The 12,870-nt window shown below is 45.9% G+C and overlaps 1 protein-coding gene across 2 annotated transcripts in view; it reads right to left on the bottom strand.

The window, feature by feature from the left end:
• SMUG1 (single-strand-selective monofunctional uracil-DNA glycosylase 1) overlaps nucleotides 1–11,810 on the bottom strand; it is a 30,416-nt gene extending 18,606 nt beyond the window's left edge. For both annotated transcript variants that reach the window (XM_081939165.1, XM_081939167.1), the window contains exon 1: nucleotides 11,767–11,810. The gene's annotated coding sequence lies outside the window, so the exon portion shown is untranslated. The remainder of the gene's footprint in view (nucleotides 1–11,766) is intronic.
• Between the last annotated feature and the right edge of the window lie 1,060 nt (nucleotides 11,811–12,870).

Raw genomic sequence — 12,870 nt, 5'->3', positions numbered from 1 at the left:
CGGATCTCTGAAAAGTACCTCAATCAGAATAGAGCTGGAAGGGACCTTGGAGGTCTTCTAGTCCAACCCCCTGCTCAAGCAGGAGACCCTATACAATTTAAGACAAGTGGTTGACCAGTCTCTTCTTTAAAACCTCCAGTGACAAATCACTCACAACTTCTGATGGCAAGCTGTTCCACTGGTTAATTGTTCTCACTGCTAGGCAGTTTCTCCTTAATTCTAGGTTGCTTCTCTCCTTGATTAGTTTTCATCCAGTGTTTCTTGTCCTGCCCTCTGGTGCTTTGGAAAATAAATTGATTCCTTCTTCTTTGTGACAGCCCCTCAAATACTGGAATGCTGCTATTATTCACTTGTTACTTGTAATGTACACTGAGAGCTTATGCACCAGAGCCAAATCCCTTGTATGTGTCCAATCACACTTGGCCAATAAAGAAATGTTATATTCTGTTACCCCTAGACCTTCTTTTTTCTAGATTAGCCATAGCCAATTCCTGCACTGAATTGAAAACCCAGGAATCCTGGCAATTTAGCAAACATAACTCATCTGATATACAATTGTACTAAGCTTTAAATTCATGAATGGGTTTAGCCCCCTCTCGGAAGAGATAAGGACTTCAATAAAAAATCCTTGGAACAGCACAGTCAGCCTGACAAAACAAGGATCGAAGGCTGTCGAGAAAATCTGATTGTGCAAAGTATTTAGTAAGGCACAAAAAGAGGGTCACAGCTCATCTAAAATTAACCATCTGTAGAAAGTTAGCACCCATCCCTCTCCTAGAAGAATGAAATATTCTAGGAAATATTAAAAAGGCAGAATATTATATTTCCCTGGATGAGAAATGGAGAAACATGGTGGGGTTTGTTTGTTGTTGTTTTTTTGAGGCAGGAAGCAGACTCACTCTTAATAGCCCACAACAGATGTCAACACTTAAAAGATAAAGAGATGGCTAGGTCAATTCATAAGCAAATACCCTCACCCAAGATCCAACAAAGGTAGGATTAGCCCTCAGCCATAATAGGAGTTGCCCAAAGCCCCTTCATTGCATCACCCAGCACGATTCAACCAAACCTGGGACAAAGACAGCCTACAAAGTTACCTAAGTCCCCAGCATAGCTCCCTGGGGATCTGACAACCAATAGGATAAAATTCTTGCACAGGAACAGGAAGCTCAAAGGCAAGGCCCAAGAGAGGGTATAACTCTCTCTCTCTCCTCCATGTGGTCAGCTACCCAGAATCACACATGCTTAGTGGCTCTGCTTCACCAAATACCATCCTTCCAAGCAGTGTCCATGTTTCCAGTGTCTTTCTCCTCACTTGGAACTGAACCCAGATGGACATTTCTTCCAACACACATCCTTAGAAAGAAACTCTTTCCAGGCCCAAAACGGGGTACAGAGGGATTCAAGGGGTGCCCACGTACCCTGTTTTGGCTTCCAGGTTGGTGAAGGAGGCCCTCCATGGCCAAAACAGGATGTAGGCCTCCTGCACCAACCTGGAAGCCAAAACGGGGTGCGGGAGGCCCACTCAAGGCCCTAAAATGCAATTCAAGCACCCCCCCACGCAGGCGCACTTGTATCCCCCGCATGCACCCGCCCCCCTGCGCATGCATGGCAGAGACCCAAAGACCAGCTGGCCGGCGGGAGGCGCGCAGTGGAGCTGGGCTGGGGAAATGGCTGCCGTGCCCGCAGAGAGGCCTCTGCTGTGACACTTTCGGCACACCTGCCATAGGTTCGCCATCACGGAGCTGGATTGTGGAATCCCTACCAAATTGGATAGGAACGAGCGCTGTAGTGTGCAAATTCAGAGGTCTTCTAGAAGCCGACGTGAGATTTCCCATTTTCCAGGCTTGCCATTACAGACATGTTTGTATCAGAAGAATCAATATTTTGGATATTGTGACCCCCCACACACACACACCATTGTTTATTTTTATGTTACAACTGGCATGCTGAATTGGCCACAGAAACAAAAGGGCAAACTCATTATGCCAGGTTGAAGCTTTGTGCATGTGTAATCCAGATTCAACAATAATCAAGAGGAAAAGAAATGTGTAGTTAATTCAGAAACTTCTGCTTGCATTCTATGCCTTTCCATCGTGCACAATCACAGCTATTTTATAAAGTTCAAGGACGGGAGTGGGAGGAGAGAACAGTGAGTAGCCAGAATCAGTCTTACTTTTCTCTGCCAAATGAAAATGGGGCCTCTGTCTCTTGGCCTATTTCAAACCCTCAGAAGAAACTTTGTCTCATAAAATGCTACGGCGGCTGGGAGATTTCACTGCCCTGCCAATTGCACAGAGCGTAAATCTATGAAGCTCTGGACATTAACAGCCTGAGAACTTCATGCTCCCAAAGCACAAATTAACAACTTCCCATTTGGCCATCAGTGGCATCCCAGGGTGTGAGAGTGCTTAACAAGTGATTTGGGAGGAAAAAGGTGAGCAAGCCAAGGGAATCCTACAAAGCGTAATTTACAGACAGGCAGTTCCTCAGCAGGCAGGCAGAATGATCCTAGCCACGAATGTCTAGGGTACAACTTTATTTGTCCTTCTGAAGAAAAAGTACTCTCAGGAAAACGTACACACTCTGTCTCTCGATGGAGATGGAAGGCAGAGTTGGAAAGAAAACGTTTTGGCCATTTTATAGTGGAGAACTAAAACAAATGCCCTCCAAAGGCTATTAAATATTACCGAGAGAGAATATAAACCTGTCAGAGCAGCTTTTTTTTTTTCATACTCCCTGGAGAACTACATTCCACCCTCTTGAGAGAATGGGGTTTACTATGAGGAGGACTCTAATACAATTACTGTAATACAAGGTTCCGATTTTGGAATTAATTTCCTGTTAGGTTGTAATTGGTGCTGAGCCAATTACAGAGGCAATTTGTCCAGCCCTAAATTTCTGCTACTGTGCCATTTATTTGCCATTTGTTTTTTGTTACATAGTTTTGTGCGCTGGAGTTCTAGCTGTTTTGTGTTTTTGAAGATGGGGTCAATTGGGGAAGCAATGTGTTTACAAGATGGCAATTTTACGGTTACCGCCAAGTTATTTTATTGAAATGTGTTTTAATTCATCGCTTCCCTTGCTTTGGGATTGTTTTTAATAAATGAAAAGCGATATACCTTTTATAAATTAAAAAAAAAACTTATTAGATGTAACACTATGCAAGATAATGCAGCCTGTGAGTTTCAGTTGCTTCAATCAGGGGGGTGCCTGCCTGTTGATTTATTGTAAAATAACAAGATCATTTGAAGAAACTAAAAAAGGATTCTGACTTGAAGCATTTTCGTAGCGGGAACAATAAGAAATGGTTTTGTCTCTAAATGAAGCACAGCTTGGAAATTAAGATGGCAGCTTCTTTTCACATATACAGATCGGCCCAATGCTGTGTATACTGCTTGTGGGAGCAATCAACAGCTGGTTTCATCCTGTTTGGTATCTATCTTCACACACAATAGCAACAATGGCTGCAAATTACAGTAGTTGAAGAGTCCACACAACTGGAGAACATCTGATTGGCTTTTTTTTTTTTTTTTTTTTGCACCTGTGTCTTGTTACATTTTGTGCGTCTAGCATTTGAAAAGCCCAAATTCTTCCAAGTGTGATTTGAGGACATTGGAAGCTAAAGTTAAAAAAATCAAGATAATTCCTCTTGAACTTTGCTTTTCTGGCTACCTCTATAGCAGTGTTGGAGAACCTTCTATAGCACCGAGTGCTGAAACAGGAATGTGTGTGCGCACACGCACACACTGGAAACTGGAAGAGCAGCTGTCCAGTGTGCGTGCGCGTGTTGGGAAGATGATTTTCCAGTTTCTGGTGTATGCGTGTGCACTGGCCACCTGGTCTTGCGGTTTCTGGTGTGCATGTGTGTGTGTGAAGACAGGCTGGCCAGTGTGCATGCACATGCTGGAAACCAGAAGATCATCTTCCCAGCAAGCACCAGGCGGCTGCTCTTCCAGTTTCCAGCGCTCCCACATACTTGGAAGACCAGCTGGCCGGCACACCAGAACCCAGAAGAGCAACGGGCAGCGGCTCTGTGTGCCACTTCCGGCACGCATGCTGTAGGTTCGCCATCACGGCTCTATAGGGATCACCCTCAAAGAGAAGCAGCTACATATGGAGACAACCCTAGGGGACAGACTTTGAATTAACATGGCAGCCCAAGAACTTCAGGAGATATTTCACTCATTCTAACATAGTTTGGAAAGCATCCTTTACAAATATTTCGCCTGGTTTTATTGCACAGTTGGTTTACAATTCTCATTTTCAGGCACATGTGTGCTGTTTCAACATAGCTGTGCCTTTTCTCATTGTAACTGCATAGGACTGGTTGCTTTCTGATATACTAGGATAGCAAGACAGCGTCAGCCTGCAAAACAACCTTTAGAGAAAACAGAATAGAAAACAGTGACATAATTCGGAATTTTCTAAGCCCCCCAATGCATGTCCCGCAAGACCATCTGAGAGATCTGCAAAACCAAAATTATTTTTCAGATACTGAAGATATTTGCAAAAATTTAACGTCATTGTTTTTGCTACTATTTTTATTTGTTTAAAAAAGGAGGGAGGGGTTTTCATGAAAAATAGGTTGGGTCATATCTAAAGGGTTTAATATTGTTATTTTTAATGATTCAATAAATATTCTATAAATGCATCAGTTTTATTAATAAAATTGATGTATTTATATAAATATTATATAAATATTAATATAATCCATACAAGCGAAAGCTTTTTGGGAGTCCTAAATAATTTTTAAAAGAGAGATCAAGAAGTTTAAGAAACACTGCTCTGGACTGATATGCTCAGTTCATCTAATAAATGAATTAATCCCAATCCTAAAACCAAAGTTATAATGGCGTGCCCAACTACAAAATATGGTTTAGTCAGTGCAACACATTGGTTCGCACAATAGGTTAAATTGGTGGCTGAATCTCTGGAAAAACAGTCAATTTGGTATAGTGATTAAGGTGTTGGCTTAAAAACCCTGAGACTGTGAATTCTAGTCCCACCGTAGGCAGCAAAGCCAACTGGGTGACCTTGGGTCAATCACATTCTCTCTCAGCCCAACCTACCTCAAAAGGTGGTTGTGGGAAAAATAGAAGGGAATATCAGCTATGTTTGCTCCCTTGAGTTATTTATAAAGTTACAAATAAAATACAATATAATATAATACAATACAATAAATACAATAAATACAATACAATACAATACAATACAATACAATACAATACAATACAATACAATACAATACAATAGTAGAGTTGGAAGGGACCTTGGAGGTCTTCTAGTCCCTGCCTAGGCAGGAAACCCTATATGTTTCAGACAGATGGCTATCCAACATCTTCTTAAAGACTTCCAGTGTTGGGGCATTCACAACTTCTGGAGGCAAGATGTTCCACTGATTAATTGTTCTAACTGTCAGGAAGTTTCTCCTCAGTTCTAAGTTGCTTCTCTCCTTGATTAGTTTCCACCCATTGCTTCTTGTTCTACCCTCAGGTGCCTTGGAGAATAGATTGACTCCCTCTTCTTTGTGGCAACCCCTGAGATATTGGAACACTGCTATCATGTCTCCCCTAGTCCTTCTTTCTCTTAAGCTAGACATACCCAGTTCCTGCAACCGTTCTTCATATGTTTTAGTCTCCAGTCCCCTAATCATCTTTGTTGCTCTTCTCTGCACTCTTTCTAGAGTCTCCACATCCAAAGGTGGAGTAAAAATGTAATAAATACAATAAGTAAATGTTGTGCACATTCTAATGTACTATGCAGTTCCTTTCTAGCTGTGGAGGCATCCCGTGGGATTTTTGTACCTCAAGAAACTCAGCAAAATACTGACAGCACAAAAAAGGCACTTTCAGTCTTAAAATAGTGTGTTTGGGTTTTCATTTAACGATGATACAAACATGCCAGGCCATATATCTATTTTTTTGTTGCATCCATATGACACTGCCTTTCTCTTGTCCCCAACTCCTGGGTAAGCAGCCAACTGCTAAAGACAATTTAAAGAAAACTTTCCCCCCTTCTTCCAGCACCATCCAAGGACAAACTCAAGGTGAAGGAAGCCCATTAGACTTTGTTAGCTATTATTTTGGAGGGAATGCCAGGTGTCCAGCAGTGGGAAAGAGATAATAAAAGAAGGCTAGGTTTATCAGCAGTGGGATCAGCAAATTTCATGCCATTATAGTTTTCTAACTCAAGGAGGGCAGACAGCATGTTAAACAGAAGTGGGGAAAGGCCTCTACACATCCAATTCTGTGGCCTTGAAGTGATAAAAAGTCTGGGTTTTTTTTTCTGAATAAGATTTTATGATAATGTATTGGGAAGTTAAAGATTTCAGTGTTTTGATTTGTTTTTGGGTGGCTTTGAAGAAAATCAAATTTATTATGAATGTAGAATGTATAATAACTTTACAATCTGTTGAGATAAAAACATCAAGAGTTTATTTCTCCTATGCAAAATTGAAATGTTAATTTTTTTCTTGGAAATTTGTTTATGTTTGACAAATCTTTAAAAAGCTCCATGAAGTTCAACCTTCCCCCCTTACCGACTTATTCTTACCACCTACAGCACCTTAACCCCTATTGGAACTTTGATAATAATTTATTCGAGGCTAGATTTGCTCCGCCTGCGGGAGGCCCCTCTCTCGCAGGTTTGGCCCTTGGCTCTTTCAAGGGCCCGCCTCGAGGACGGGTTCGTGGACCCCGAGAGGTGCAGGAACCGGAAGCTAAGGGGATTTTTAGTAAAATGTTTTTTATCTTTTTTAGGGGGTTCCAGGGTGGGGGGGAGGGCTATTCAGACCGGGAGGAGAGCCAGTGCCGGACAAATGGGTGAGTCTAGGAAGGACGGGGATGCGGTGGTGGTGGGGAAAGTAAAGATCATTCGAGCAGAGGGTTGTCCTATTACAACGGTCGTGGGGAGGAAGGGATGCGAGGACAGGATAAGATCTCAAGGTCGGTTGGGAGACCGTGGCTGCTGGTTATGCCCGGTCGCTTGTACCAACCCCTGCAGTCTAGGTGGACAGGTGCTACAGAGCCAGGGCCTGCGGCTGATGCTTTGCAACGCAAGGTCTGTTACCAACAAGGCCCCCCTCATTAATGAGTTGATCTCAGAGGGGGAGCTAGACCTTGCGGGGATAACAGAGACCTGGTTGGGCCACGAGGGTGGTTTACCCCTCGTGGAAATGTGCCCACCAGGTTTCCGGGCATTCCATCAGCCCCGGGCCCTGGGTAAGGGTGGTGGGGTGGCGGTGGTTATTCGGGATTGTTTAGAGCCGAGGGAGTTCACTGTCCCTCAGATACCCGGGTGTGAGTCCCTTGGTGTGAACTGGGGCCCAGGGAGGCAGTGGGGCTTGCTGATTGTATACTTGGCTCCTCGCTATGCATCAGCAGCCCTGCCCGAGCTCCTCGAGCTAATCTCATCGACGGCAATTGAGACTCCCAGACTTCTGGTCATGGGGGACTTCAATTTGCCGTCGGCGGGAGCGGCTTCTGAGGTGGCTCGGGAGTTCATGGCTTCCATGATGGCCATGGACCTGACCCAATTAGTGCAGGGCCCCACTCACGAAGGGGGCCACACACTGGACCTCATTTTTGTATCTGAGCAGTGGACGAGTGATCTGGGAATAGGGGATTTAGTCATCACACCCCTGTCATGGTCAGACCACTCATCCCTCCGGCTGGACTTCCCTGGCGCTATCCCCCACCGCGAGGAGGCGGAACCAGACTCTATAAACTGGTACCGCCCCAGGCACCTGATGGAATCGGATAGATTCCAGACGGAGCTTGGGCCAATACCTGTAGCCTTGTCCCGCTCCCGCTCCGAGAACCTAGTGACTGCCTGGAATAGGGCGACGACTGGGGCCTTGGACCGGGTTGCGCCTTTGCGACCTCTCCTGCGGCATCGACCCACCCGGGCTCCTTGGTTCACTGAGGAGCTTAGGGTGATGAAGCGCCACAGGAGACGTCTAGAGAGCAGGTGGAGGTCCTCACGCTCCGAATCTGACCGAACACAGGTAAGAGCCTATTTGCGGACTTACCTTGTGGCAATAAGAGCGGCCAAACGTAGATATTGTGCTGCCCTTATTGCGTCCGCGGATAACCGCCCTGCCGCCCTGTTTCGGGTGACCCGCTCCCTTTTGTCACAGGGGGCGCGGGAGACACCCTTACAGGGTAGAGCAGAGGAGTTTGGGGAATATCTTCAGGACAAAATCGATCAGATCCGGAGCGGGTGGACCTCCGTCAGTGGACCAGACGAGCCGCCAACAGCGAGTCTTGAGAGACCATTCTGGGAGGAGTTTGACTCTGTTGCCCCCGAGGATTTGGACAGGTTGCGTGGACGGCTGCGACCCTCCACATGTTTAATGGACCCGTGCCCCTCCTGGCTGGTGCTGGCAGCCTGGGAGGTGACATGAGGCTGGCTCCTGGGCCTGGTGAACGCCTCACTGGGTGAGGGATACTTACCAACCACCTTGAAAGAGCCGGTGGTGAGACCCTTGCTCAAGAGGCCTTCGCTCGACCCAATGGAGCTAGCTAATTATCGTCCAGTCTCCAACCTCCCCTTCTTGGCGAAGGTTGTTGAGAATGTGGTGGCGCAGCAATTTCCACGACACCTGGACGAATCCGACTATCTAGACCCACGCCAGTCCGGCTTCCGACCCGGGCACAGCACTGAGACGGCCTTGGTCGCGTTGGTCGATGATCTCTGGAGGGCCAGAGATAGGGGTTGTTCCTCTATCCTGGTCCTATTAGACCTCTCGGCGGCTTTTGATACCATCGACCATGGTATCCTATTGCGCCGGTTGGAGGGGATGGGAGTCGGAGGCACCGTTTTGCGGTGGTTCGGCTCCTACCTCTCCGACCGGAAGCAATGTGTGTTGACAGGGGGGCAGAGGTCGTCCCTGAGGCCACTCACTTGTGGGGTGCCGCAGGGGTCGGTCCTCTCGCCCCTCCTGTTCAACGCATATGTGAAGCCGCTGGGTGAGATCATCCGTGGTTTTGGGGTTGAGTACCACCTGTACGCTGATGATACTCAGCTGTACATTTCAACCCCAAACCACCCCAACGAGGCTGTCGAAGTGATGTCCCGGTGTTTGGAAGCCGTCGGGGTCTGGATGGGGGACAACAGACTCAAACTCAACCCCTCCAAGACAGAGTGGCTGTGGGTACCGGCACCTCGGTTCAGCCAGCTGACTCCATCGCTGGCCATAGGGGGCGAACAACTGTCCCCTGTGGAGCGGGCGCGCAATTTGGGCGTCCTCCTTGATGCCCGGCTGTCAATGGAGGATCATGTGGCAGCCGTGGCAAGGGGGGCGTTCCACCAGGTTCGCCTGGTGCGCCAATTGCGCCCCCTACTGGACCGGAGTGCCCTGCGCACGGTCACTCATGCGCTGGTGACGTCTCGCCTGGACTACTGCAATGCTCTCTACATGGGGCTTCCCTTGGGACGCATCCGGAGACTGCAGCTAGTTCAGAACGCAGCCGCGCGGGTTATTATGGGGAGTACACGTTACTCCCACGTAACACCTCTCCTGCGCGAGCTGCACTGGCTACCTGTGGCCTTCCGGGTGCGTTTCAAGGTATTGATCACCATCTTTAAAGCGCTCCATGGCACAGGACCTAGTTATCTGCAGGATCGCATCCTACCACATTCGTCCCTGCGACCTATCCGCTCACACAGGGAGGGGCTCCTCCTGGTGCCGTCCGCTAGGCAATGCCAGCGGGCGACACCTAGGAGTAGGTCCTTCTCTGTGATGGGCCCAACCCTCTGGAACGACCTCCCCCCTGATATTCGAACTACCACTGACCTCCGTTCCTTCCGTCAAAAGTTAAAGACTCACCTATTTCAATCAGCTGGCTTGGCACTTTCTTAGTTTTACCTCCCGGGGATTTATTTTAATTGGGTTTGGGGTTTTAATTGGGATGTTTTTAGGTATTTATTTCTTGTACAGTCTATCTCCCCCTCTAATGTATTTTAAATGTATTTTATTGTTATGTCTGTATTTTATGCACTGACTGTACACCGCCCCGAGTCCCTTTTTGGGAGAGGGGGCGGTTTAAAAATCTAAGAAATAAATAAATAAATAAGTTTCTGTGCATTAAGAACCAAGTAGATCAGAGTATCATCCAGCACCCCACAAACCTTACTGACAGTTTTAGGGGAGACAGTAGCTAGCAGTCTTGAAACAAACTTCAAACGGCTAAGAGCCCACCCTATAAAACCAACAAGGCTATAGTTAAGCCATTTTAAAGAAGGATCATGTCACAAGATTATTTTGTAGAGTTAACAAGGTCTGCAAACAGCCTGTTCCTATCACAAGGCAGTATAAAACTGTCTATTAAAGAACCGGTGCCTGCATTGTCTTTTTCCCTTCTTCCCATTTCCTTCTTCATCATCTCTCTATAAGTCGTAAACCTAAGAGCAGTGGTAAACTATTTCGGATATCTAAGACTCAATAGAAAATCACAGCTTCCTAGAGTGTGGTTGAATTGAACAAGAAATGTAGTCGATGTGACTTTTTCCCCCCTGAATAGCTGTTGTACTCAGTAAACTCTCTACTATATCACATAGAGCAACTCTGAACAGAATTCATCCAGAGGAAAGTTCAGCTAAGCTCAAGACAGCATGACTTACTCTATAACACAGGCAATTATCACCCATATAGGGGCTGGCTATGGATAATGGGAGTTTTATCCAGTAACTTTGCTGTAGTGTATTGATACCCCTCTGCTCCAGACCAAAAGAGTCCTCCATGCTTCTGCTCACAACAGAATACCTCATACACACCAGGCTTGAAATTTTGGGCTTAGACTACTTAGAACTATGCCGCCTTCAGTCTGACCTGAGCATAGTACACAAAATTATCTGCTACAATGATCTACCGGTCAATGACTACTTCAGCTTCAACCACAATACACAATCATACAATAGATACAAACTTAACGTAAAGTCGCTCCAAACTTGATTGCAGAAAATATGACTTCAGCAACAGGGTGGTCAATGCCTGGAATGCACTACCTGACTCTGTGGTTTCATCCCCAAGTCCCCATAACTTTTAACCTTTAACTGTCTACTGTTGACCTCCTAAAAGGTCTGTATGGAGCACACCAACGTGCCTACCGTCCCTGTCCTACTGTCCCCTTACTCGTATCCATTTCCTATATTCATAATCATGTTTATACTTATATCTCTTCTTATACATGCTTGATAAAATAAATAAAATAAAACTATGATAGCACCTTGCCAAAGTGGGATGGTTCTTTAATTCAGTCAGCAATTTCCCCACCCATTTGGTTTCTTAGTATCTTTTCCTTAACCTTGATGGAAGAGCTTGGACTAATGCAAAAATGTGTAATAGTGACATCAAGGAGGAACAATAACTGTTCATCTGCAAGGCATTTTAAGAAGGTATTTCAGAAGCATCAGTAATCCAATTTAAGGAAGACGGCCAGCCACCAACTACTTACTTGGATCCCTGGCAAAGAACTTCAATTTTAAGAGGCTATTTACTCCAAATTAATAGGAGCCCGAGATAAAGAACAGATTTTCATGTAGAGGCAAGACCCAAAGGGCGGACGTGTGTGTGTGTGTCCTTACGTTCTTTCCCTACCCAGCCCTCCAAGTAAAGAAACAACTTTGCCAGCCACGAACAAAAGTAAAACAATCGCTGAGAGAGGGGAAAGCTTCTCCTCCCCGCTGCCGCCCCTCGTTTCTCAGAACCGCCCACCGGTCTTTCCCCGTCTTTTCTCAGGGCCACCCTCTACGGACACTCACCAGCGACCTCTGCATCGGGCCATCTACGTACATTTCCTGGGCGGTGGCTGCTGCTGCTGCTGCTGGGAGTTGTAGTTTAAAAGAAAAGAACAATTACGACCAGTTGTGGGGAGCTATTCCTCTTCAAACTACAACTCCCGATAAACACTAGCGGAACAAAAAAAATGAGCTTCCGACATTTCTGGAGAACGTCATCTTTGCAGTGAATGAGACCTTAGATGGGCAGGTAGCATTAGAATGGGTGATCTTTGAATGGGCAAATAAACAGCAGGGCTTAAACATGTGCAGAGTACCTGTTTCATATTCTATTCATTTCTGCATCATTATGTGTTTTTTTTTTAAAATGAACGTATGTCCCACGATGATGTTCCCTTTCTTATTCATTCAGTTCCCCAAAGAACTGTTCTTTCAAGATCAGATGACTTTTAAACAACAATCCTCCTTATCCATCCTTGTGATGGTCTTTAATGTGAAACTATAATTTCCATACTGCGCAACATACAAGCAGAGCCAATGAAGTTGTACTCAAGCATAGATGGAAGTTGACGATCATGATATATAGCAGTGATGGCTAATATTGTCATTGCATGCCATAATGCAGTGCGCATACGACACTCCCCCTGCGCGTGCATGCATGACCCTCTGCAAGACCCACGACCCCCAAAATTGCATTCATGACCCCACGCATATGCCCCCCACGCATACACAGCAGAAACCCCCCAAAAACCAGCAGGCCGGCAGGAGGCGCACACATATGCACAGTGGAGCTGAGCTGGGGCAACAGCTCGCATGCCCCTAGAGAGGGCTCTGCGTGCCACCTGTGGCATACGGTATATAGAAAGCTGCTATTCTTGTAAACACTACTTACTAAGTCTATGGGCTTTACTTCTCAGTAGCCCCATATTCGCTTACCATGTTCGTTGGCCATAAATTCCCAAGTGGCTTCCATATGCAAATTGCTTTAATTTCCCATGTCGGAGATGATAATAACAATAATGTCTTAATGCAGACTTAATCATTCTTAAGGGAGAGTTTTTGAAATAAGAGACCTCTAAGTCTTCTGACTATAGATGGTTCTGCTCTTTACCTGGATTGACCTTGAGG

Source organism: Natrix helvetica, assembly GCF_964273705.1.
Source record: "Natrix helvetica genome assembly, chromosome: 1".
NCBI lineage: Eukaryota > Metazoa > Chordata > Lepidosauria > Squamata > Natricidae > Natrix > Natrix helvetica.
The sequence above is the reverse complement of the archived record's forward strand: the minus strand, read 5'-3'. Positions and strand labels throughout refer to the sequence as shown.